The 24,537-nt window shown below is 45.9% G+C and overlaps 1 pseudogene; it reads left to right on the forward strand.

Moving 5' to 3' along the window:
• Positions 1–4,808: 4,808 nt before the first annotated feature.
• Positions 4,809–12,187, forward strand: LOC142008277 (phospholipid phosphatase-related protein type 1 pseudogene; annotated as a pseudogene).
• Positions 12,188–24,537: the final 12,350 nt, after the last annotated feature.

A 24,537-nucleotide genomic window follows, 5' to 3' on the forward strand; every position in this document is an offset into this window, starting at 1 on the left:
ATTGCCTTACATTTGGATTTATCTCATAGCGTAGACGTAGCCACAGAGAGGTAGCCATGATAGTCGGTATCTTTTTGTGAAGATACAGACTAACACGGCTACCTCTCTGTGACAATTCACCATGCACTGCGTGACCATCCGTCCCATATTGGGTGGGATGGTCCCATACTGGGGATGCCAAAAAGGCGTCCCTACTTATTTTTTTAAAAATGACTCATTGTCCCGTACTTGGGCCCTCCCCCACTGACCTTTTCTGCCAGCAGCTGTGCAGGTGCAGCTGCTGGTGGGAGTCACTTCCCTGAGCCTCAGGGAAGTGGCAGGAGTGTGGGGAGCTGCGGTGTCCCTGCCGTTTCCCTGGGACTCAAGGAACACTGGTGGCTTTCACTTCCCCGGGGCTCTTGAAGAGTGCTGGTGGTTTCTGCCTCCCTCCTGGCTCCCCAAGGCTTGTGGAGCCAGGAAGAGCCACCCCTCCCCCCATATCTCCCTGTCCTCTATTTGGTACATGGAGATATGCTCATCCTAACCATGCAAGGCACTACATTTAGCTGTTTCGACTGAAAATCCATCAACTACATGTTAGTCTTTAAGGCTGCATTTACACTACAAGATAATCTCAATTTTAAGGCATTTAGCCCAATTTTACTGAGTGCCTGACCTTACTGTAAATTTCATTAGCTCAATTTATGGAGCACTAAAATCAAAATAATATTGATATCATAATATCATCATAACCTGATGGGTGTAGTGTTCAGGTCAAATCTAAAATTCTGAATGAAAGGCAGTGAGGAAGCAGCATGTCTTTAAATTTAATTCATTAGCCTCCAATGTCCAGTATGAGCCCCACAGTGCCCCACAGTTCTCCGCTCTGGTCTCTTCCATCGGCACTGCTCTCAGGTGCACAAGAATTAGGCAACAGGAAGACTGTTTCAATTCGGCACCTGGAAGACTATGGCTGTGGGGTCATGCTTGTATGAGAAGCTGAAAAATCTTCTTTCTTTCTTTGCTATTAGCACGGCTGTGGGGTCTGTGGTTCTGCATCTACTTCTGCTAGCTGTCTTTGTTTCTGTGCTGCCTGGTGCCAGCCGCTGCACCCCTGCACCACATGGCAGCTAGGCTGTGGGAGGTCGTTGTGCTGGAGCCCATGAAACCTTGTGGCAGGACCCACCACCTGCCCCAATTCTCAGCGGACCCACAGGAAAGTCTTGGCTCTTTATTTAGACCGCCTGACAAAGAAGATCCTCAGAGCAATAGTTTGCACCCTCACACCCAATCCATAATCTAGAAATGTACATATAAGCACACATGGACGTTACACTGAATGTCCACCCAATCAACTTTCAATGGCACATTCTGTGCCCACAGGTAATGGGGAACCAGGGGTTAATTACAGAGAGGGAGCCCAAAAAACGGCTGCCACATTGGACTGAGTACACTTTAATGATGATCCATTGGAGGGCAAGTCTGGAACCAGCCCCTGCCTCCGGGCAGTTGATGATCTTTAGCCAGCCCCTGAATATTAGCTGCCCAGGGAGACTTCCCCCGTGCAGCTGCAAGATCCCCAAATACCACAGCCACCGGAGACTTTTCCCGAGCAGCTGAGAGCCCGCAAATATTAGGCACTGAGGGAGACTTCCTCCAATAGCTGCCAACACCCAAATATCTCAGCCACCGGAGACTTTCCCTGCGTGGGTGACAGCCACTGAATATCTTTAGCCACAGAGGGAAACTTCTCATCAGTGGCACCAGGACCGTCACTGCACGCAAGCTGCCTGGTAGCATGTTCAGTGCATCCTTTTATTGGTTTGGGGTCAAGGCACATTATGCAGCCTTTTTTCCTGGCAGAATGCATGTTCTGCAGCCAGAGAAGCAGCAGGAGCACCTGGAGCTCCTTTTGAAAGATAAGTCCTGGGACTGGGGGTGGCAGTTGGGGAGGGTTAAGCCTGGCGATGGGCTGGGGACATGGGAGTGGGGCAGGGGGTTTTAAGCCTGGGGATGGTTAGGGCTGGAGGAGGGGCAGGGGGTGGAGTTGAGATGGGGCCACGTGACCCTGCTGGGGGTTGAGCTGGTGTCGCAAGGGGGGTTTGAACCAGGACCGGGGAGGTCTGAAGTGGAGTCACGCATGGAGGTGTTGAACGAGGGCTACATGGGGGGGGTGAACTGGGGCCATGTGGAGGGGCGGGGTGGAACTAGGGCCGCATGGGGAGGAGAGGGGTTTGAACCGGGGGTGCAAGGAGCCAGGGGGAGATTGAACCAGGGCTGGGGGTAGCGGGATTTTGAGTCGTGCCTAACTTATGTTGATGCGAATTAAGTGCGACTCAAAATCGTGTATTTTGAGGGATTACTGTACCAATATCAGTAGATGGGATTAACAACAACTCTCTCTCTGAAGGGTGCAAGTCAATGTAAAAGAATCATGTTGACCCCGGGATATGAGAAGGAAAAGATTGGTGAAATACAATATTCTGTTGGACTAATATCGGATATTGAAATTGAGTAGTTTTCAGTCTGAAGAAGACCTTTGTGTAGCTCAATAGCTTGTCTCCTTCATCAACAGAAGTTAGTCCGAAAATATTATCTCCCCTTCCTTGTCATTATGAAAGAGCCAGTTATTATTTTATTTCTTTCTTTCATGAAATTCACATTAAAATAAGAGATATGCCCCAATCTGTTTTTTCTTAAACATTCTCAAAATATTAAAAATGATCTGTCCAAAAAACAATTGTGAAATGTCAAATTATATTGTGTAAATCCTTCATAATTTCTTCAATTGCTAATAGACTTACTGAATAGAGATCATGGGAAAATTTTTAATGAAATCATTTTCCTTTGGAAAATATAATTCCATGGCAATCAAAATGCTTCTTGAAATTGTGGCAATTTTTATTTTAGACACTCCCCACCACACCCCAAATTCAGACAATGCCAAAATATTCCATTTTGACGTTTTTTAATCAAAACATTCTGGCTGTGGCTACACTGCCCCTCACTTTCAGAAGGGGCATGAAAATGCAGCCAATTGGAAATGCAAATGAGGTATGGATTTAAATATCTCACACCTCATTTGCATACCTGCATGGGATCTTGATTCTGGAAGAGCTGATTTCAAAACAGCTGTTCAGACTGGGTTCATTCGAAAGGAAACCTGGGTTTTGAAAGCACCCTTCTTTCTGAAAAAAATCAGGAAGAAGGATGCTTTCAAAAGCAGGGTTTCCTTTCAAATGAACCCCATGTACATGGGTGTTTTGGCTTTTGATGTCAGCTCTTCTGGAATCGAGATTGTGCACAAATATGCAAATTAGGAGTGAGATATTTAAATTTGCACCTCATTTGCATTTCCTATCAGCCACATTTACATGCCCTTTCTGAAAGGAAGGGGCAGTGTAGCCACAGCCTCTGATTTTTTGTTTTGAGACTATGTTTGGTTTTACTTTTTTTAACTTTTGTATTATATACTATAATATAAAATGCAGAAATTGAAATCAAATAAAAATATATTGATTGTTTATACAAAATATTTCAGTTGATCCAAAATGTTTTTTTTTATTAACCAGGATTTTCCTTTACTAAGGATTTAAAAATTTTCAGGCTTCATTTTAATTTGAAATAAGTCAGATTTCAAAAGCTTGAAGTCCTTCACAAAACAAAGTTTTAACTTCTTCCAGCTCTGCTAATGCGCTTTCCTGCTACACTAAGGTTACGAAGATAGCTACTGTACATGGAATGAGGTTCAAACTAGATGATCAGTTGGAAACAGCCCATAGCTTTATTTGAAGTAGAGGGGTTTAGGGCTATCTGAGCAGCTAAATAGAATTTTGTCATCATTTAGCCTGAGATTCAATATGGTTACAAGACAATCTAATCCAAATATAGTCAAAAAGTGAATGTCCTATAAAAGTCTGTAAGAAATGTTACTGTAAATACAGTCTTCCCCCACCTTATAAGGGTAATTCGTTCCTGAAAAACCCCTCTTAGGGCGAATTCTCATAAGTCGAAAATGTAATTACCATTAATTTCAATGGGAAAAAATTTTATGCATTCCTGAGCCCCAAAATGTGCACCCATGTATGCTAAAACAACACCAAATCCCATTAGATCCGGTGCAAGGGGGCAGGCAGGGCTGAGCAGGGCATGGGGAGGCAGCCCGGCCTGAGCGCAGCTCAGGTTAAGTGGGGATGCGGCGCTGCCAGGGGCTGGCCGCGTGGGGAGCTAGGCCAGTGGGTTTTTTGTGCTGGTACTTGCCACTTGCCACTTTGGCAGCCTTGGGATTGGCTGAGAGGGAGGTGAAGGGAGCTGGCCAAGTACAGTGGGCCCCTGGTTGGTGAAGGGCAATGCCTCTCTCGTGCGGGGCTGCACAGCAGAGAGGCCCCACCGGCGGCAGCCGAGGCGGCAGCGGTGGGCGAGCCAGGTGCTAAATGGGAGGGAGCGCCACAGATAGCGAGCGGCGCCCGAGGTACAGCTGCACAGGGCAGGCGGTGGTGGCCCCCTAGCCTCCCAGGGGGTGAGCGGCAGCAGCGGGGCTGGGATGGGCTGCATGCCCAGCATCCACGTCTCGCAGAGCGGCGTGATCTACTGCTGGGACTCGGACAATTCTACCTCCCCGCAGCAGACTGCCGCCCTCTCGCAGGGCACCACCGCCCCCCGCACGGCCTCTTCGTCACGACCAATGCAGCCGACTCCATCCCCTCGGTGCTTGCCTACTCGAGCTGCCAGCTTCCAAATCGGTCCTCGTAAATGCAAAGAAATGTCTTGTAAGCTGAAATAGGGGTATTAAATGAAACTCCTCGTAAAGTCGAATTCTCATAACTCGAATGGGTGTATCTCGGGGTCTGACTGTAATAGATTTACAGTCTTTTTGTGTAGCTGGTGTAAGGTAAGACTATCACTATATGTAATGTCGTAATCGTACGCACTCAAAGAATTTGTGGTAACAGTCAGCTGTGATTTGAGAGTCATTTTAAGATTGTTTTCTCTCTTTAACATCTGTTCTCCAAAAGCCTGCAAGTGAGCTCAGACCTTTGTTCATGATCATAGAGGAAGAGGTTTGGACAGTCATTCAGGGGAGGAAGAAAGTGAAGCAATATCATAACAATTTCACAAGTTACATGAAAACACCAAAAGAACATTCATAAATGCTTGTTAAACTTAGAAAACTGTGTTAGCAGATGAAACATACTGTACATTAAAAACAAAAAAGCAGTCCAGTAGCACTTTGTTAGTATAGTCTTTACCTTTCATAGTGTACATTAGAAGACTTGCCAGTAGATGGAGCTCTTTCTATTAATCATCTCCCTACACACATATGTACAGAAACTGCTTCTACTTGGAAACTGTGTAACTATAGATAATATCCTCCTAGAATTTAAATAGGCAAAAGGAGTCTCTTATTTTTAATGTCATTCTTTCACTTTTATAGAATGAAAATACTTCTAATATTTGTGAACATGTCCTTCCCCTAGAATTTTAAAGCTCTCTCTCTCTCTGTACATGTATGGACAAACAGTGGGTTTTTTGTGCTGGTACTTGCCACTTGCCACTTTGGCAGCCTTGGGATTGGCTGAGAGGGAGGTGAAGGGAGCTGGCCAAGTACTAGCATCTCTCTATCTCCTTTTCTTTTTTTCTTTCTTTTTTTTCTTTTTTTTACAAAAAAGGCAGAAGTTACCAAAAAAAAAATCAAAAACAACTTCCTCCAAAAACAGTGTCAAAGTAGCCATCTTGTACATTATAAGGCCCATTAACTGCAGCAGAAAGCTTGTGTGCATACAAGAATTGAGGTTCAGGCCCTGTGTTTATAGCAAACTTCTTACACTCTTCTGATCTGCTTGAATATGAGAGAGGTCATTTGGAACCTTATTCAGGAAAATACATAAGTACATGCTTAACTTTTTCAGAATGTGCTAATGTCCATTTGACTCCAGCAGAATTGACGTATGTGCTTCAGTGGTGTCCTGAATGGAAGTTGTTTCCTGAATTGGGAACTAAAGCTGTATAATTTACAGAGCTCTTTTTGCATCAAAAGTGCAAGGCATCTGAACGTTTGTTTTGTAAATATATTTACGTCAACTAGGGCTCCCATTCAGGAAAGTGCTCCTGTTCAGAAAAAAAAAAAACATATAAGTATTTGCTTAAATTTCAGCACATATTTGAATTCAACTGAAGTCAACAGACAAGGTTTAGTACACATTTGCATGCTTTCTAGAACAGGGATATTTAAGTATTTTCTTAAGTAGAGGCTCTTTCTTATGCCTATTTCTATTCCTCTTGGCTCTCTCACAAACTGAGCATACAGCAAATGAAACTTGAGCATCACAAAGTTGGTAAGTTGACTTACCAGTGTTTCTAGCACAGCGTGTTTGAAAATGGACTGTACACAACAGATTGCTATACGTCTGATACTGTTGATTTTAAATCTGCTCTTCCTCTGTTTCTCCTTTATTTCTTGACCTTTTCCCCACATGCTACTGCCAACCTACTACAGCCTAGGTGCCTGAATCAAACCTCACTGAACTCAGTAGGAGACCTAATAGATTTCAATGGACTTTATGTCCAACCCTAAATAGCAGAACAGTATATTTGCAATCTGATTTCATCATAGTTTTATTTTCTTCTATGTAATTGTGTTAAGTTTGTGGATCTAAAATGTACTAACAAGCTCTTTGTAACGTACTAGTAACTATTGATGCAGATTTTTTCCCTCTGGGTCATAGTCTAATTTCATCTATTCTTGGGCTGTTGTTTTTAATTTCCCAAATATGTTTGCAATGCTGATATAAATAACCTGTGGTCATCCAGCACACTGCTTCTGGTATGTTTCAAATGAAATACTTGTACGTTGTTTTCTCCATTAGATTTAGAGAACATTCAGTCTCATCATGCTGATATTTTCTGTTTCTCTTTATTGATTTCATTTTCTCCCCTAAATACCATGCTGTTCTACAATCTTTAGGACACATCTTGATTTTAATTTACTGATAAGCTAAAACGCTTTGGAGCCATATTTCACATATTTTATTGAGTTCAGACTGGAGTACATTTTCATTTGAATTCCTAACAATATAACTGTTTTAACATGCCTCTGAATTCCTGTAATTCCTTATTTTCTTTCTTCCTGCAGGCATGATCTAATCTTTTCTTGTTTGTTCCTCTTAATTGATTTAGATAGCCATCGTGGAGATAATATTTCTATAAGGCATAGTTATCCAATGTGTTTACATTGCTGGTTTGAACTATAGATTAAATGGAACAGGAGTATCTAAGGTCTGATCTATGCTGGGAGGAAAAGTCGATATTAGATATGCAAAACCAGCTACGAGAATTGCACAGGTGGAGCTGACTTATCTAAGATTGATTTTAGCTGCCGTCCACATAGTGGGAGGGTGATGTGAGAAACTCTGCCATTGATGTTCTTTACTTCTCATGACTGCCGCGAGTACTGGGGTCAAAGGCAATGTCATGACAGTTTGATTTAGCACATCCTCGCTATGCACAGTAAATCAAACTCAGGAAGAGCAACTGCCAGCGCATTGATCTTCCCATAAGTGTAGAGGTACACCTCAAAGCTACTTTTGACTGTAGATAGTAGTGGTGTGAGTGGTGGTGGGAGAACGCACTGATCCTCATTAGCACTGTAATTCAGTGGTTCCTAACCTTTTTCAGTAATACGGCACACTTCAATGAGACAAACAATTCCATGGCTCACCCACTTTTTTCACCTGAATCAATTGCTCATAAATGTCACATTTACTTACATTTGCTTACTTGCATTTACTGTGGTTCCTAGAGAGGTTTGGAACATAGTTGCACCTAAAAGGAGCTAAACAAGGATCAAATGAGTTAATGTTTCAAATCCACCACAGAATACACCATCTTAGACAGTGAGCAGAGACACATTTTCAAAATCTGCTCAATGACATGCTAGGGATGTTGAGTAAACAAGTAACCACTGAAAGCAGGCTCCCCTCCCTGCCAGCCTGTTGAAGTCAGGACATGGCATTTAAACCGTCTCAGCTCCAACAGGCTCCTGGCCACCTCCATCCCCACTTGCCAAAGAAAGAAGTCGGACGGGCTCCCCACCAGCTTCTTCAGACCATGAAGCAGTATTTCAGCTATCTCTCTGAGTGAACGGGATCCTGCAGGGTCAGCTTTTCCCCTCATGGTGGCTCTGCAAAGAGCCTTTGCAGAGGTTGCAGGGAATTGACAAAGCCAACACCAGCTGGGACTCAGGAAGCCTTGCCACAGTGAGGGGAAATTGACAAAATTTCACAGCACACTTGGACAGTTCTCACAGTGCATAGGTTGAAAACCACTGCTGTAATTAGATAAGCTAATTATACTTAAGGAAAGAGGAGCCAAAATTTTTAATTAGGTACTTAGGCTGATTAATGTGCAAAAAGATGGGGTTTTCAAGAGCATCTGTATGATGCAGGAGTATAGTCACGTAAGGGCTTGTAAACACGGTTTAAATACAACTTGTCTAATGAGAAAATTGTGCCAGTTCAATTTAAATCCCTCGCTAACAGAATATAGTTAAATCTGTGCAGAAGGATGTACGATCATTCTTATTTCAGTTTAATAAGCAGGCTTTCTTTGCTTTAGTTAAATGTGTTCCTCATCAGCTTAAAATAAACCAAAATAATCCATCCTTACATCAAAATGAGAGCATCAGCTCACTCTTTCACACCATTTTAAGCATATCTGTTTAAAACCACATCTTAATTTATACCAGTGAAGGTTTCTTGTATAGACAGAGCCAGCCAAACAGAGCCCAGCTGGCAGGTAGGGCCTTAACCATGGGCAGTAGATACTATAGTCAATTACAGTACAGGGCCCAAGGCAACTGCCTTGCACTAAGGCTGGGCCTGTGTGTGGACAAGACCTAAATGCATTTGAAACTGGTATAGTCATGTGGACCACATACCTAGCGTGGAGGCAGTAATAACTATATTCTTATGTCAGTATAACTTATTCTCATACATTTACAGTACAAGGTATCTTAACACCAGTTCAGCTGTATCTACAACGGAGAAATGGAACTGCTGTTACTGGATTTTTGTCGGGAAGGTGGGTCAGCAAAGGAAAGAAGATACTCCTCCTTTTCCCTAAGGCTGTGTCTACACAGGCACAAATCTTTGAAATAGCCATATTTCAAAGATTACTAATGAGGCGATGAATTGAATATTCAGTGCCTCATTAGCATTAGGATGCTTCTGGCCGCGGCGCTTTGAAAGCGCCGCTTTCGAAAGCATGCAGCTTGGCGCGACTACACGGGGGTCCTTTTCAAAAGGACCCCACACCTTTCGAAATTCCCTTATCCCACTCTGATCAGAATAAGGGGATTTCAAAAGGCGTGGGGTCCTTTTGAAAAGGACCCCTGTGTAGCCGCGCCAAGCCGCATGCTTTCGAAATGCTGCAGCCAGAAGCGTCCTAATGCTAATGAGGCACTGAATAGTCAATTCAGTGCCTTATTAGTAATCTTCGAAATGGCCATTAACATGGCCATTTCAAAGATTTGTGCCCGTGTAGACACACCTTAACTGAAATGGATAAGGCAGATCAAAAACTGGGTTAAGATCAGGCCCCTAAGCCAGGTCAACACTAGGGGAAAAAAAATCAATTTAAGATGCACAACCCTAGCTATGAGAATTGCATAGCTGGAGTCGACATATTTTAAAACAATTTTTGTAACCATCCCCACAGTGGGATGTCGACAGGAGAAGTCATATTCTGTTGTCTTCCTTTATACCTTATGACTGCGAGGAGTAACAAGGTTGACAGCAGCACCCTGATTGATCAATTTAGCATGGTCCTACTAGGCGTGTCAAAATCGAACCACAGAAGATCAACCACCAGCATATCAATATTCCGGTAAATATAGATGTGCCCTTACACACTTAAAATTTCATGCAAACAGTGTGATCATTCGTGAGTGGAAAACATAAGAAGTCTGACAGAATAAATCCACATTTAAAGAATAATTGTACTTTTTTTTAAAGAAGGGGGAAGGACAGATGACACTTGATTTAAACATAAGACTGAGAGTCAGAAGATCTGGGATCTGTTTCTAAATTAGTCACTGACTCCCTGTGTGTCGTTATGCAAATCAGACAGGGTCAGATTCTGATGCCCTTAATTCACTTGAATAGTATTTTCATTTGTGAGTGGCCCTGTTCACTTGGGGGGGTGGTCTCTAAGATATTACTCAGAGAGAGCAAAGGTATGAAAATCTGACTCTTAGTATCTCTGTGCCAGTTTTCACGTTCACAAAACTGAGAAAGGATTACTTTTGAGGGTTAACTCATTAATATTTGAAAAAACATCCAGGGTGCATCCACACTTGCATTCCTCTTTCGAAAGAGGTATGCAAATGATGTAAATTGAAAATGCAAACAAGGTATAAATTTGCATATTTGGCACCTCATTTGCATATTCTAATTTTGAAAGAGCTTTCAAAAGAAAGCCAGTGTAGACGCTTCTCTTTCAAAAGAGGAATGCAAATGTAGATGCACCCCAAGAGATTCACATGGAAGACATTACAGAGGTGCAAAAGAACTGCCAAAGATAAAAGTGTTTTAAAGGCAGCTTTTCTATTGTTTTAGCTGCCTGCCAGCGTCTTAGCTAAGGTGACAACTGCCCATAATGTTTTGCATGAAATTTAGTTCCTTAAGTAATAACATGCAATGTACTTAATTTGCAGAGTCTATTGGAAAGATGCAAAGGAGCAGAAGAGATAATGAAAAGCTACAGTCATGCCCTGATTTCTGCTGTTGGCACCTTTTCACTGAAACACATTGTCTCATTACCAACCTAGAATAGTAACAGAGAGGTAGCCATGTTAGTCTATAGTCTAGCAAAACAAAACTGCAGTCATGTAGCACTTTAAAGACTAACAAAATGATTTATTAGGTGATGAGCTTTAATGGGATAGACCCACTTCTTCAGGTCTGAAGACGTGGGTCTGTTCCACGAAAGCTCATCACCTAATAAATCATTGTGTTAGTCTTTAAAGTGCGACATGACTGCACTTTTGTTACACTATCACCTGTTCACCAGGCTGCTTGAATGATCGTAAAGAGAGAAAAATTGGTAAAGGAGAAAATTTGATGAATGATTTTGGGAAATGTGTTCAGATATATAAGGAATGTTTAAACCTCTGCCCCTGTCATAAAGACAAAAAATGTGTCTTCTACACCTGTACCCTAGTGGCAGCAACCTAAGTACAGACAGTCTCCAATCAGCCCTAGAACATAACATTGTCCGCAGAAATCATGACCTTATTTTGCGGAGAGGATCACCTGCAGATCAGAGCCTTGACACCAGCTCAGGGCTTGTCTAAACAAAGTGGCTGTGAAATAGCTGCTATGCTTTAGCTATCCGTGTGGACACTCTGACTCTGCACTCAGAGGTCCAGTTTTGTTGCATACAAAAGCACAGTCAGTACACAGTAAGAGTGTTCCCTTGCAAGCCCGCCAATGTGGGGGTGAAGGGGAAAGAGGCAGTTGCCCTGAAGCCTGGTAATACAAAAAGCCTGGAGTTCCTAGCTGCTGCCACTACACAGGGAGCGACTGCCGAGCCCACCACCAGTTCATAAACAACGGGAATATCTGCACTGGGGACCTGGAGGCGATTGAAAAGGCCAGGAGATCCTTTCCCTCCAAACATGCTGCTTTGAGCATCTACTCGTCCTTTATGCCAAGATGTACATCACAAGCACAATTAAAACAAAGAGCAGAAGACTAGCAAAGCCTGTGCTGTATTTGGGGACCCTCTGTGCTGCCTTCCTCACCAGGCTCAATCGAGTTTCTGAGTATCGAAACCACTGTTCGGATGTGATCGCCGGCTTCATCTTGGGAAGCGCAGTAGCGTTGTTTCTGGGAATGTGTGTTGTCCATAATTTTAAAGGAACACGTGGAGCTCCTTCTAAACCGAAGCCTGAAGATCCCCGAGGGATGCCCCTCATGGCTTTCCCAAGAGTGGAAAGTCCCCTGGAGACTTTGAGTGCACAGAATCACTCTGCCTCTATGACCGAAGTAACCTGAACTGGAAGATGGCAAGAGAAGCTATTTTTTATTAACCTTCAGTACAACACTCTGAGACACACAGTTACTAAATGTCCAACTGTGATGACCAGTATTATGTTATGTCTAGTTAGAGGCTGATGTTTTGTACATTTTTGGTCTGAGGAAGTGCTGTAGCTCGCCCTGACTTCTTTTGTCAGCTTTAATATATTTATGCCAGAATTTAAACAAAATACAAATGAAAAAAGAACCCAACCTCTTTTCTCCTTTAAAGTGTGGACTAAGGAACTACATCTATGGAACCGTTGATGTTGTTTTGTGATATTTGTACACTGTCAGCTCCTGCTGGAGCGCTGTGCTTTGGGCAGCACTGAGGGCGCGGGGGGGCATTGCAGTCTGGGTAATCTGAGGGCTGCCTAGCTCCAGCCCTGTCCCTTCTGCCTGAGGCCCCACCCTTTCCAGGTACATGAAGCAGGTTCCCCAGCCTTCCTCCAGAGGCCTGGTGAGGCTGTCACCCCTTCCGTTGTCTTGTGGTGAGTTAGACCCAGATCTTCAAAGGTATTCAGGCTGCTAACTTCCACAAATTTCCTTTGAGGAACTGGAAATCAGTACGGAACACATGTTGAACCTCTCTCGTCTGGCACCCTCAGGACCTGACCAGTGCCAGATGACAGAATTTACTGGATGATGGGAGATCAATATTGTCTAGCTCTTTACCAACGCTTCCATTGCTTACTGGGCTCTTAAGTGACATTTGGGGTAAATTACAGCTAAATAACAGCACAGAACACTGAAAGCCGGGACTGGTGGCTGTAAACAAACTTTATGAGACAACGTACAATGCTTCCACAACCATGCTCAGGCTGACATTATATGCAAACAATACCAAATGAGACACAATCTCAACTATGCTGAACGCTACGCTGTCCAGAGTCTCAGAAATAACCCAGACATTATAATCAAACCAGCTGACAAAGGGGGTGCTGCTGTCGTCATGAATAAGTCAGACCATGAACAAGAGGCAGCCAGACAACTCTCCAACACCACATTTTACAGACTTCTCTCCGCTGATCCCACTTTGGAATTGCAAAAGAAATTACAACTACTTAAAGAACAACCTGCTGCTACTTGGGACCTTATTCATTCAGACACACCATCTGAGCCCCAACCTGGATTATTCTATTTATTTCCCAAAATCCACTAACCTGGAAACCCTAGATGCCCTATCATTTCGGGTATTGGCACCTTTACCACCAGACAATCCAGATGTGTGGACTTCCTCCTCAAACCCTATGCCACCAACACTCCCAGCTATCTCCAAGATACCACTGACTTCCTGAGGAAATTACAAAACATCGGAAAAGTTCCTGACACCACCATCCTTGCCACCATGGATGTAGAGGCTCTGTACACTAATATTCCACACAAAGACAGGTTACAAGCAATCAGGAATATCATCTCTGATGTCACCACAGGCACTCTGGTGTCTGACCTCTGTAACTTTGTTCTCACCCACAATTTTTTCTGATTTGGGGACAGTTTATACCTCCAGATTAGTGGAACTGCTATGGGCACCCGCATGGCCCCACAATATGCTAATATATTTATGGCTGACCTGCAACAACGATTCCTCAGCTCTTGTCCCCTGTTACCCCTCCTCTACTTAAGATACATTGATGATATCTTTATGATTGGACCCGTGGTATAGAGACTCTGGAAGAATTCCACAGACGTTTTAACAATCTGCACCCCACATCAATTTATGCCTTGACTACTCCACGCATGAGAGACATTTCCTGGACACTACAGTACAAATCAAGGATGGCCTGATCAGTACCACACTCTACCAGAAACCCACTGATCGCTGTACTTACCTACATGCTTCTAGATTCCATCCTGCACACACAACTAGATCCATTGTTTACAGTCAAGCCCTTAGGTACAATCACATTTGCTCTGATCTGACTGACAGAGACTGAAAACTACAAGATCTCTACCAGATATTCATAAACCTGAATTACCCAACAGGAGAAATAAAAAAACAAATTGACAGGGCCAGACGAATACCCAGAGACCAGCTACTCCAAGACAGGCCCAAAAAAGCCAAGAACAGAACACCACTGGTCATTACCTACAGCCTCCAACTCAAACCACTGCAACGCATTATTAAAGACCTACAACCTATCCTTAATCAGGATGCCACACTCCAGAAGGCCCTAGGTGACAGGCCTGTTCTCTCTTACAGACAACCTCCCAACCTTATAAGGATTCTCACCCACAGCCACAGTCTATACCGCAAGAACACCAGTCCTGGAACTTTTCCTTGCAACAAAGCTCACTGCCAGCTTTGTCCACATATCTATTCTGGGGATACCATCACTGGACCTAACCAGGTTAGTCACAGAATCACAGGCACATTCTCATATTCCTCAACGAACATCATATATGTCATCACGTGCCAACAATGCCCAAATGCTCTGTATATTGGACAGACTTCAAACTCTCTTAGACAAAGAATTAATGGGCATAAAACAGACATAAAAACACTCATGATTCACAAACCTGTCAGCCAGCACTTTAATGGAGTGGGCTATTCTGTTAATGACCTGAAAGTCTACGTTTTACTGAAGAAGAATTTTCACAACAGTTTGGAAAGAGAGGCTGCTGAACTCACTTTTATATTCAAATTTGATACGTGGTTTGAACCGGGATGGGAATTTTCTAGCTCATTATAAGGGCTCTTTTGCATACTTGGCTTTATCTAATTCTTGACTCCCCCCCTCCCTTTCTGCCCCTCTGCTCTCTAATTTGCTCACCTTGATAATATTTTTCTGATTTGTCAACCTTGATTACTATTTTTGGTTCTCTGTGCCTTAAATATTGAGTCTGTTCTGGTATGGCTATGGTCTGAAGAAGTGGGTCTATCCCACAAAAGCTTACCACCTAATAAATTATTTTGTTAATCTTTAAAGTGCTACCGGACTGCTTTTTTGTTTGGCCACACCCACAATAAATTACTAAAATCATGCTGGATTAGAGAGTTTGCTGGATGAGTGAGTTCCTGATTAGAAAGGTTCAACCTGTTGATAGAGATCTTTTAACACTAACAATTTCACAGTAACTTCCCTGTGAATTCCCTGCATAGACAAGTACTTCAGTTAAGTGAGAAAGACAAGTTAATTAACTTCCCTTTCACTTCTCAGAGCCTTGGCCCATAGGCAATTAAGTAGAGCAGACAAAGCTCTTGGTCTCATCTTTCATGACTAATTGCCTGTGGATTTCTACTTACTGTAAATGTAACAGAAGAGACCAAATTATATTTTGATCACAGCGTGTAATGTTACAATAACCTGGTTTTGCTGGCAATGTCATCTCTGGTAAGGTCTGACTCAAAGTGGCCCTGAAGCGAAAAGTCTTAAAATGTCAAAATATTCCATGATTCAGCTAGTTCAGCTCTCCATAACTTCACAAAGGCTATGTCTACACTAGCCCCCTTTTTCGAATGGGGGATGCTAATGAGACATTTTGGGATATGCTAATGAAGTGCTGCAATGAATATGCAGCACCTCATTAGCATAATGGCAGCCACGGCACTTCAAAAGTGCCGCTTTTGATTATGTGCAGCTCATCTACACAGGGTGCTTTTCGAAAGGACCCTGCACACTTTGAAATCCCCTTTTTAAAAGGACCCCACACACTTTGAAATCCCCTTACTCCGATAACCAAATAGGAATAAGGGGATTTCGAAGTGTGCAGAGTCCTCTCAAAAAGGACCCCATTTAGATGAGCTGCATGTGATTGAAAGCAGCACTTTCAAAGTGCTGCTGCTGCCATTATGCTAATGAGGCACTGCCTCACTAGCATATCCCGAATTGTCTCATGAGCATCCCACTTTTGAAAGGGGAGGGCTAGTGTAGACATAGCCAAAGGCAGTGGCCACACTTGGCCAACACTTGGAAATGGCCTTGCTAATGGCCAAATCAAAGAATACTAATGAGGTGCTGAAATGAATATTCATCACCTCATTAGCATGCTGCCAGATGCGGCACTTTGAAAGTGCTGCTTTCGGACGTGCACAGCTTGGCTACATGGGGTTCCTTTTCGAAAGGACCCTGCACATTTCAAAATCCTCACAGGAATTCAAAATCAGCTGATAGGAATAAGGGGGTTTTGAAATGTGCAGGGTCCTTTTGAAAAGGACCCCTGTGTAGCCCAGCCACGCACGTTCGAAAGCTGCACTTTCCAAGTGCCATGGCTGGCAGCATGCTAATGAGGTGATGAATATTCATTTCAGTGCCTCATTAATATTCTTCGATTTGGCCATTAGCATGTCCATTTCAAAGTTTTGGCCAAGTGTGGCCACAGCCAAAGTGTTTTGATCTTGCTGTCCTGGAGGAATCCTAATTCCAGTGACTTGACCATGACCATCCTTCCCCTATCTTGCATCATGCTCATTCAGTCAGGGAACAGAACCAATATCATGTGGCTAAGGTAATAACACATGAAGCAGACACACAGGTCACAAACAAGTCATAGGCTGAAATATCTTTGCATAAAGTGTTTGTTGAATAATTTTCAATAACATACATTTCTGAAAAATGAAAAAAATAAAACAATGAAGAATTCAGGAATAGAAAACTGAAACTTACCACGTAAATTGCCTTCTGCACTAGCTATGACGTCAGCTACAATGTGGAGACTTGATACATACAGTCCTAGCCTTAAATAATCTGTGAGAGTTGACATAACAGGAATGCAGTTTTAAGTGCAGTGCAAATCTGTAAAAAGATTAACTAAAGAAGGGAATAAGCCATTTGCTGGTGGGAGTTTAAGACCTGGCAAGCACAAGAGAAAAATGGAAGCAAATATCTCCCAAGGTGTGTGTGTGTGTGTATATATACACATACACACACACAACTGAACTCTCCCAGGGTTTTATTACTTCATCTTAAAACCACAAACTGGCCAAGAACAGATTAAATTTCATTTATGCAAATAGATCACAAAGGAAAAACGTCTCACCAGTTATCCCTTGACAGACTGAATCCAGCGCTGGGAATTACATAATGGATTGGTTTTATGTACATGTTCCTCTGTTCACCTCAAGTCTTAAAAAGAACTTGATGGATTTGCAACAAAACACATACCCCTCAACAACAACAACAAAAAGAAGGGTGCAGCCATCAGTTTCTTCCACAATGGTAACTTTTTTTGGAGGGTGTGCCCTGTGCCATGCTGGAACTCTTTTGTATAGAGGCTTTTTATACACATCTCCTAGAACTGGAAGGGACCTCAGGAGGTCATCTCATCCAGTCCCCTGCCCTCTTGGCAGGACCAAGTACCATCCCTAGTATCTATTTGCCCCAATCCCTCAATGATCTCCTCAGGGATTGAACTCTCAACCCTAGGTTTAGGAGGCCAATGCACAAACCACTAAGCTTTTAGTACAGGTTGAACATCTCTACTCCGGCACTTTCTCATCTGGCAACATCCATAATCTGGCTTGATTTTAATTAGCCGCATGACCACTTATCAAGAGTGCGGCCAAGTTTCCTCTGGTCCCATAAAGTTTGTTTACAGCTACCAGTCCTGGTTCACAGTAGTCCACCTGTAATTTATCTGTTGAGAGATTACATCCAGACATCAAGGCAATCTGCTCTGTCCACAGGCAGGATCGTTCCCTGGCATTCCAGGATTGGAACACAGATGGCTGGGCTATGGCTTGCTTAACAGAGCTTGTGGCAGCACAGCACCTCCTGTGGGGGCTGCTCCAGCTCAGAAGCCTGCAGGGAGCTGGGCTGAGCCCTGCCACCCTTCCCTAAAGCTCTAGTTAGGTTATTATGATCTGCTTATGGTGCTCCGTTTCTGCAGCCTTGCTGAACTCCTGTCCCACCTGGATGTGCTTCCCGGCACAGAAGCGTGGACGTCTGCTGCCCTTGTTAAACTTGGGCTGAATCTACACTATGAAATAAATTTTAACATATTTATATCAATTTTCTAATTCTGGAATTTATAAGTTTAATTTTGACCATCCTCACTTCACACCATGCTCCCCCCAAATCGAGTCATTACTGCCACACACACATTGCTCAACATCGACTGTTGCAGTAGTGCATTGTGGGAAGCTATCCCATCGCTCCCTCATCTCTGTAGCATTCTGGGTATGCTTGCTGGTCTTGACATCATCTTCCCCCATTATCATTCCCTTCCCGATCCCTGAAAATATGTCAATCCCTGGAAATGCAGAATAAGCTGGAAATAATGCAGTAGACACTCAGAATTAGAAGAAAGAATTTTTGGTTTCCCCACACACTACATTGTCAACACAGATGCAGCAACTGTATTCTCAACTGGCCGTCCATCCCACCTCCCATCATTGCAGAAATGTGATCCCTGAAAATAAGGCAGGGGCCCAGAATGCTTTTTAATTTGAGAGGAATGTAAGATTAATGGTCATGCACTGATTAGGCAGTTTGACCATATCCATACTCGGTGAATTTCTACTTTGAGCGTAGTAGCAGAAGCACTATGCACCATTTAATCCCATGTAACTCTTGTTTTGAGGGCTAAATTGAGATTTTAGTGGTGCATGGAGTTTGCTTCTGAACAGACATGAACTGAATGAACAAACTTGAGGGGAAAAAAACCATAGTGTATCCTTAATAAGAAAAGATAGAGAAGTTACTCACCGTAGTAATGATGGTTCTTCGAGATGTGTCCCCGTGGGTGCTCCACGATAGGTGTCAGGCTCGCCCCGGCGCCGCAGATCGGATCTTTCCAGCAGTTTCTGCTGGACCGCGCATGCGCCGGCGCGCGCTGCTCCCTTGCCCGCTCCCAGCCACGTGTGCGATCCAGTCCCCGCCAGTTCCTTGACCAACCGCCTCGGATGCTCCTGAAAAACACTAAACAGAGATCCGAAGTGGGGAGGATGGGCGGGTGGTGGAGCACCCATGGGGACACATCTCGACGAACCATCGTTACTACAGTGAGTAACTTCTCTTTCTTCCTCGAGTGTCCCCGTGGGTGCTCCACGATAGGTGACTACCCAGCAGTAACCCAAGAAAGGAGGTGGGTAATTGGTTTATGTGCAGCTTGCCCCCGAAAGGACCACTGTCGAGAGGCGGGTATCCTCTTGGAATACCCGGTGTAGGGCATAATGCTTGGCGAAGGTGTCATAGGATGACCAGGTCGCTGCTGTGCAGATGTCTTTTAGCACGATGCCCTTGAAAAAGGCTGTTGATGCTGCCACCGCCCTGGTGGAGTGAGCCCTAGGCGGGGCCAGTAAAGGGGTTTTCCGAAGTTCGTAGCACATCTTTATGCAGGACACAATGTGCTTCGAGATTCTCTGTGAAGAGAGACCCTCTCCTTTTGACCTGGGAGCGAGAGACACTAGGAGTCTGTCCGTTTTCCGGAAGGACTTAGTCCTGTCTATGTAGAAGGCCAACGCCCTCCTCACGTCCAGGAGATGCAGGCGTGCCTCCTTGATGGAGCTGTGAGGCTTCGGGTAAAACGAGGGTAAAACTATACGCTTGTTAAGGTGGAACTCTGAGGAAACTTTCGGAACGAAGGTTGGGTGCAGCCGTAAGGTTACCGCCTCCTTTGAGAATACTGTGCAGGGCGGCGTTGCCATAACTGCTGCGAGCTCACTCACCCTGCGAGCTGACGTGATTGCAAGAAGGAAGGTTGTCTTTATTGTAAGGAGACAGAGGGTAACTGTGGCTAAGGGTTCAAACAGTGGTCCCGTTAGCGTGCCGATCACCAGGTCCAAGCTCCACGATGGTGGAAGCGGTTTCCGAGGGGGGGTACAGGTTTACCAGCCCCTTCAGGAACCTGGTAACAATAGGATGGGCAAACACCGTGGGCCCTTCCTCTTCATGCCGAAAAGCCGATATAGTGGCGAGGTGGACCTTCAACGAGGATAGGGAGAGCCCTCCTCTCTTGAGGTCCAGTATTCTAGTATTACAGGTATAGGCACATCAAGGGGAGCTAATTGCTTGGTAGAACACCATGGAGTGAATCAAGTCCATTTCTGCTTGTAGGTCTTCCTGGTGGAGGTCCTTCGGCTACTCTCCAGGACTTGTTGTACTCCCTCCGTATATGTACTCTCTAGGGAGCTGAGCCATGGATTAACCATGCTTGTAGGCGCAGGCCTCGGGGGTGTGGGTGCACTATGGACCCCTGGGCCTGCGTGAGCAGGTCCGGTGCCACCGGACGGGGAAGTGGTGGGCGGTCCGACATGCGCAGAAGCAAGGGGAACCATTGCTGTCGATCCCATGTTGGGACTACTAGGATCATGCGGGCTCTCTCCCTCCTGGCTTTCTGCAAGACCTTGTGGATGAGCACTGTGGGTGGAAACGCGTAAAGCAGGGGGCCCGTCCATGAAATCGCGAATGCGTCCCCCAAGGACCCCCGCCCCAGTCCTGCCCTGGAGCAGTATTGGGGGCACTTCTTGTTGTGTTGAGTGGCAAACAGGTCTAGCTGGGGAAACCCCCATGCATGAAAGATCGGTCGTAGCAGATCGGAGCGGATCTGCCACTCATGTGTGAGTGCAAAGCGCCTGCTCAGCTGGTCTGCCTTCACGTTGTGAGCGCCTGGTAACTACGAGGCTTTCAACGTTATATTGTTGGCGATGCACCAGTTCCACAGCCAGACTGCTTCCGCACATAAGGCACGGGATCGAGCTCCTCCTTGTCGATTTATATAAAACATGGTGAAGGTATTGTCTGTATTGATCCTGACTACTTTGCCTTGTATGTGGTCTCGAAAGTGTTTGCAGGCGTTGAACACTGCTCTGAGCTCCAGTATATTTATATGCAGTGACTGTTCCGTAGAGGACCACAGTCCTTGCGTCACCTTTTCGCCAATGTGTGCTCCCCACCCTATGTGGGAGGCGTCGGTAGTGAGAAAAATAGAGATTTGTGGTTGGTGAAAGGGTACCCCTGTTAGCATGTTCTTGGGGTTTACCCACCATTGTAGGGATCTGCGCACCTCTGTCATGGGCGACACCACCCTGTGGACGGTGTGGGATGCTGGCTTGTCGATGCTCGCCAGCCAATGTTGCAGGTTGCGCATATGCAATCTGGCGTTCTGTACCACGAACATTGCTGCTGCCATGTGGCCTAGCAGCTGCGAGCACATTAAAACCGGCACCGTCGGGCTGTACGTAATGACTTGCACTAGGGAGCCGATGGCGCGAAAGCGAGCATCGGGTAGATAAACGCTTGCTGTGATAGAGTTTATGCGTGCCCCTATGAACTCTATGTCTTGTGTGGGGTCGATCTTTGACTTCGCAAGGTTGATGGCCAGGCCCAGCAAAGAAAACGCGTTTGCTGTTACGCGTATCATGCGTAGTACCTTTGCCTTCGAGGCCCCTTTCAGTAGGCAGTCATCCAGATATGGGAATATAAATACCCCCTGTCTGTGCAGGTAGGCTGACACCACTGCCAGGGTCTTGGTAAAGACTCTGGGGGCCGAGGAGAGGCCGAACAGCAGAACCTTGTATTGGAAATGTTCTTTGCGGACCATAAACCGGAGAAAACGTCTGTGTGCTGGGTGGATCGTTATATGAAAATACGCATCTTGTAAGTCGAGGGCTGCAAACCAATCTCCATCGTCCAGTGCCATGAGTATAGAGGCGACTGTGATCATCCGAAAACGTTGTTTGCGCAAGTACCGGTTGAGGCCTCGAAGATCTAGGATGGGCCTCCAGCCTCCTGTTTTCTTCTCTGTGAGGAAGTATCATGAATAAAACCCTTTCCCCTGGAGTTGCTCTGGCACTCTTTCCACCGCCCCTATGAGCATAAGGTGGTCCACCTCGTGCTTGAGTTTCGCCTCATGGGAAGCATCCCTGAGATGAGGCCTGGGCGGAGGTCTTGGCGGTGGGAGCGACTGAAAGGGGATCACGTAACCCGTGGCTATGATCTCCAGCACCCATTTGTCTGTGATCTTTTGCCATTGTGAGTGGAACGGTCGGAGGCAATGATGGAACATTAATTGTGGATGACATTGCGTGATGGTAGTAATAGTGCAGCCCTCGACCAGTCCGTCAAACTTGTCGCCTTTGGGCCTGCCCCGAGGATGCACGGCTCTGTTGGGAACATCGCCTAGGAGTTCTATACTGTTGTTGCTGTGGATGCCGCCCTTGGTCGTAGCCCCGTTGGTACTGAGCACGCTGAGGTTGGTACGGGTATCGCCTTTGTTGAGGGTAATACTTTTTCCTTCTGTATGGAGGGGTATAAATACCCAGGGTTCTGAGTGTAGCTCTTGAGTCTTTACTGGAATGAAGGACCGAATCAGTTGACTCTGCAAAACAACTTCTGCGTGTCGAAAGGGAGATCGACAATTTTTGCCTGCAGATCCCTCGGGATACCCGATGTCTGAAGCCAGGATTTCCTGCGCATGACCACTACCGTAGCCGTTGAGCATGCCGCCATGTCCGCTACGTCCAGGGTGATCTGGACTCCTGTCCTCGAAGCTGCATAGCCCTCTTGCACGATGGCCTTCAGCACCGGCTTCTTATCTTCTGGAAGTGAATCCATGAGAGAAGTAAGCCTGGAGTAATTGTCGAAATTGTGGTTCGCTAGATGTACTGCATAATTTGCCATTCTCAGCAGCAGGGTGGAGGAGGAGTATACCTTTCTGCCGAATAGCTCTAGCTTCTTGGCATCTCTGTCTGTTCCCCCCGCTTTGTACTGGGAAGTCTTCGATCTCTGCTGAGACGATTCTACCACAAGTGAATCTGGTTGTGGGTGACTAAACAGGAACTCCATGCCCTTTGCCGGGACGAAGTATTTCTTATCCGCTCTCTTGTTTATAGGTGGAGCGGAAGCCGGGGTCTGCCATATGGTGGTAGCAGACTCCATGATTGCTTCGTTGAGCGGGATAGTGATTTTGGATGAGGCCGGAGGCCTCAGGTTTTTGAGGAGCTTGTGATGCTTCTCCTGCACCTCTGCTGTTTGGATGCCTTGCGTGAAAGCCACCCTTTTAAACAGCTCCTGAAACTGTTTGAGGTCGTCCGGGGGGGGCAACATCCCCAGGGGCCGTAGCCTCGTCGGGGGAGGACAAGGAGGAACCACTAGGGTAGGCCTCCCTCGAACTCTCAGGGTCCTGCTGTCGGTGGTACACCCTCTCACTGGAGGCTTGTGAGGGAAAATCTCGGGTTCCAAAACCAACTGCCCCTGAGACAACTGTGTTTCCGTCCCCGTCCATGAGTGCCCGCGGGGATACTGGATGGTCGAGGGGGACCTGCCCCTGGGTGTATGCCTGTGGTGTCTATGCCCAGCGTGATAAGGACGACCGTGGCAGCACAGACACGGTTCCTGGGATGGAGACCTGGACCACTCTCGAGGTGCATACCCCCGATGTCTGGGAGAGCGAGATTGTCTGGATGACTGAGACAATGGTGAAACTGGTTTGTGATAGTACTCCAGGGGGTCAAATCCCAGCAAGGGCAAGGGTGGCCTGAGCCATGGTGACGCTGGTTGGAGGAACAGAGAAGGAGGCTCTGGGAAGGCTGGGGGAGACCCATGTCTCCTGGTTGGTGTTCGCAGCATAAGGGGAGGGCTTGTTGACAGCAGCCCTGCAGCCCTGCCCAGAGAAGGGCTGTGGTGCCGGGTTTTTGCTGCTGCCTTTCCCCTCCCCTGTGGGGCTGGCTCCGCCCCTTCCCGTGCCGGGGATCTCGGCCCCACTGTCGGCGCCGCGCTCAGCACGCTTATCTGCGGTGCCGCGTGGATGGCCTCCTCCGGTGTCTGCAGGCTGCGTGCCTGTTGGCCCTGCACCATTGGCACCGCGGGGGTCTGTGCCGCCGGTTCCGGTGCTTGCCTGGCCGCCGCTCTGAAGGCTGTGCGTGCCGGCTGCTTAGTAATCGGAGGCTCAGCCTCTGCCATGTGCGCTGCCGCGCTGCCGCTTGTTTGTGACTGCGGCTGGGGGCTGTGTGCTACGCCCGTCCAGCTCGCTGTGGCCGCCGGCAGGGATCAGGCTGGAGAGAGTTTCCTCCATTTCTGCACCGAGGGGGTGAGGGATGCCGCCTTCCTTTTATGGAGCCCTGTGGGTCCCTCCGATTGAGGCCTCTCCAGCACATCTGGCTGGAGGGCCTTATCAAACAGCAGCATTTTCATCTGCATTTCTCTAGCCTTTCTGGCTCTGGCTGTAAGCTTTGCACAAAAGGAGCATTTCTGGGTAACGTGTGATTCCCCCAGGCACCTAATGCATTGACGTGTGATTCCCCCAGGCACCTAATGCAATGCCCATCAGAGGCCAGCATAGCTTCGCGGCACGACTCACACTTTTTGAATCCTGAAGAGGACATCGCGGTGAGTCTTTGAGCTGTTAATAGGGTACTTAGCACCTTCTCTGTGCCTGTTCCCCTCTCACAGACCCCAGCCTGCCGCGGCAGGAGGCCTACTGGCCTTCACGTCCCCGTGTTGCCTCCGCTCCTCCTTCTCTTTTGCTAAGAACTTTCTACATATTTTTTTTTTTTGCAATAAAGAAACAAACAATCTAACTAAGAACTCTGAAACTCTAACAA

This window comes from Carettochelys insculpta, chromosome 2 (genome assembly GCF_033958435.1).
Source record: "Carettochelys insculpta isolate YL-2023 chromosome 2, ASM3395843v1, whole genome shotgun sequence".
NCBI lineage: Eukaryota > Metazoa > Chordata > Testudines > Carettochelyidae > Carettochelys > Carettochelys insculpta.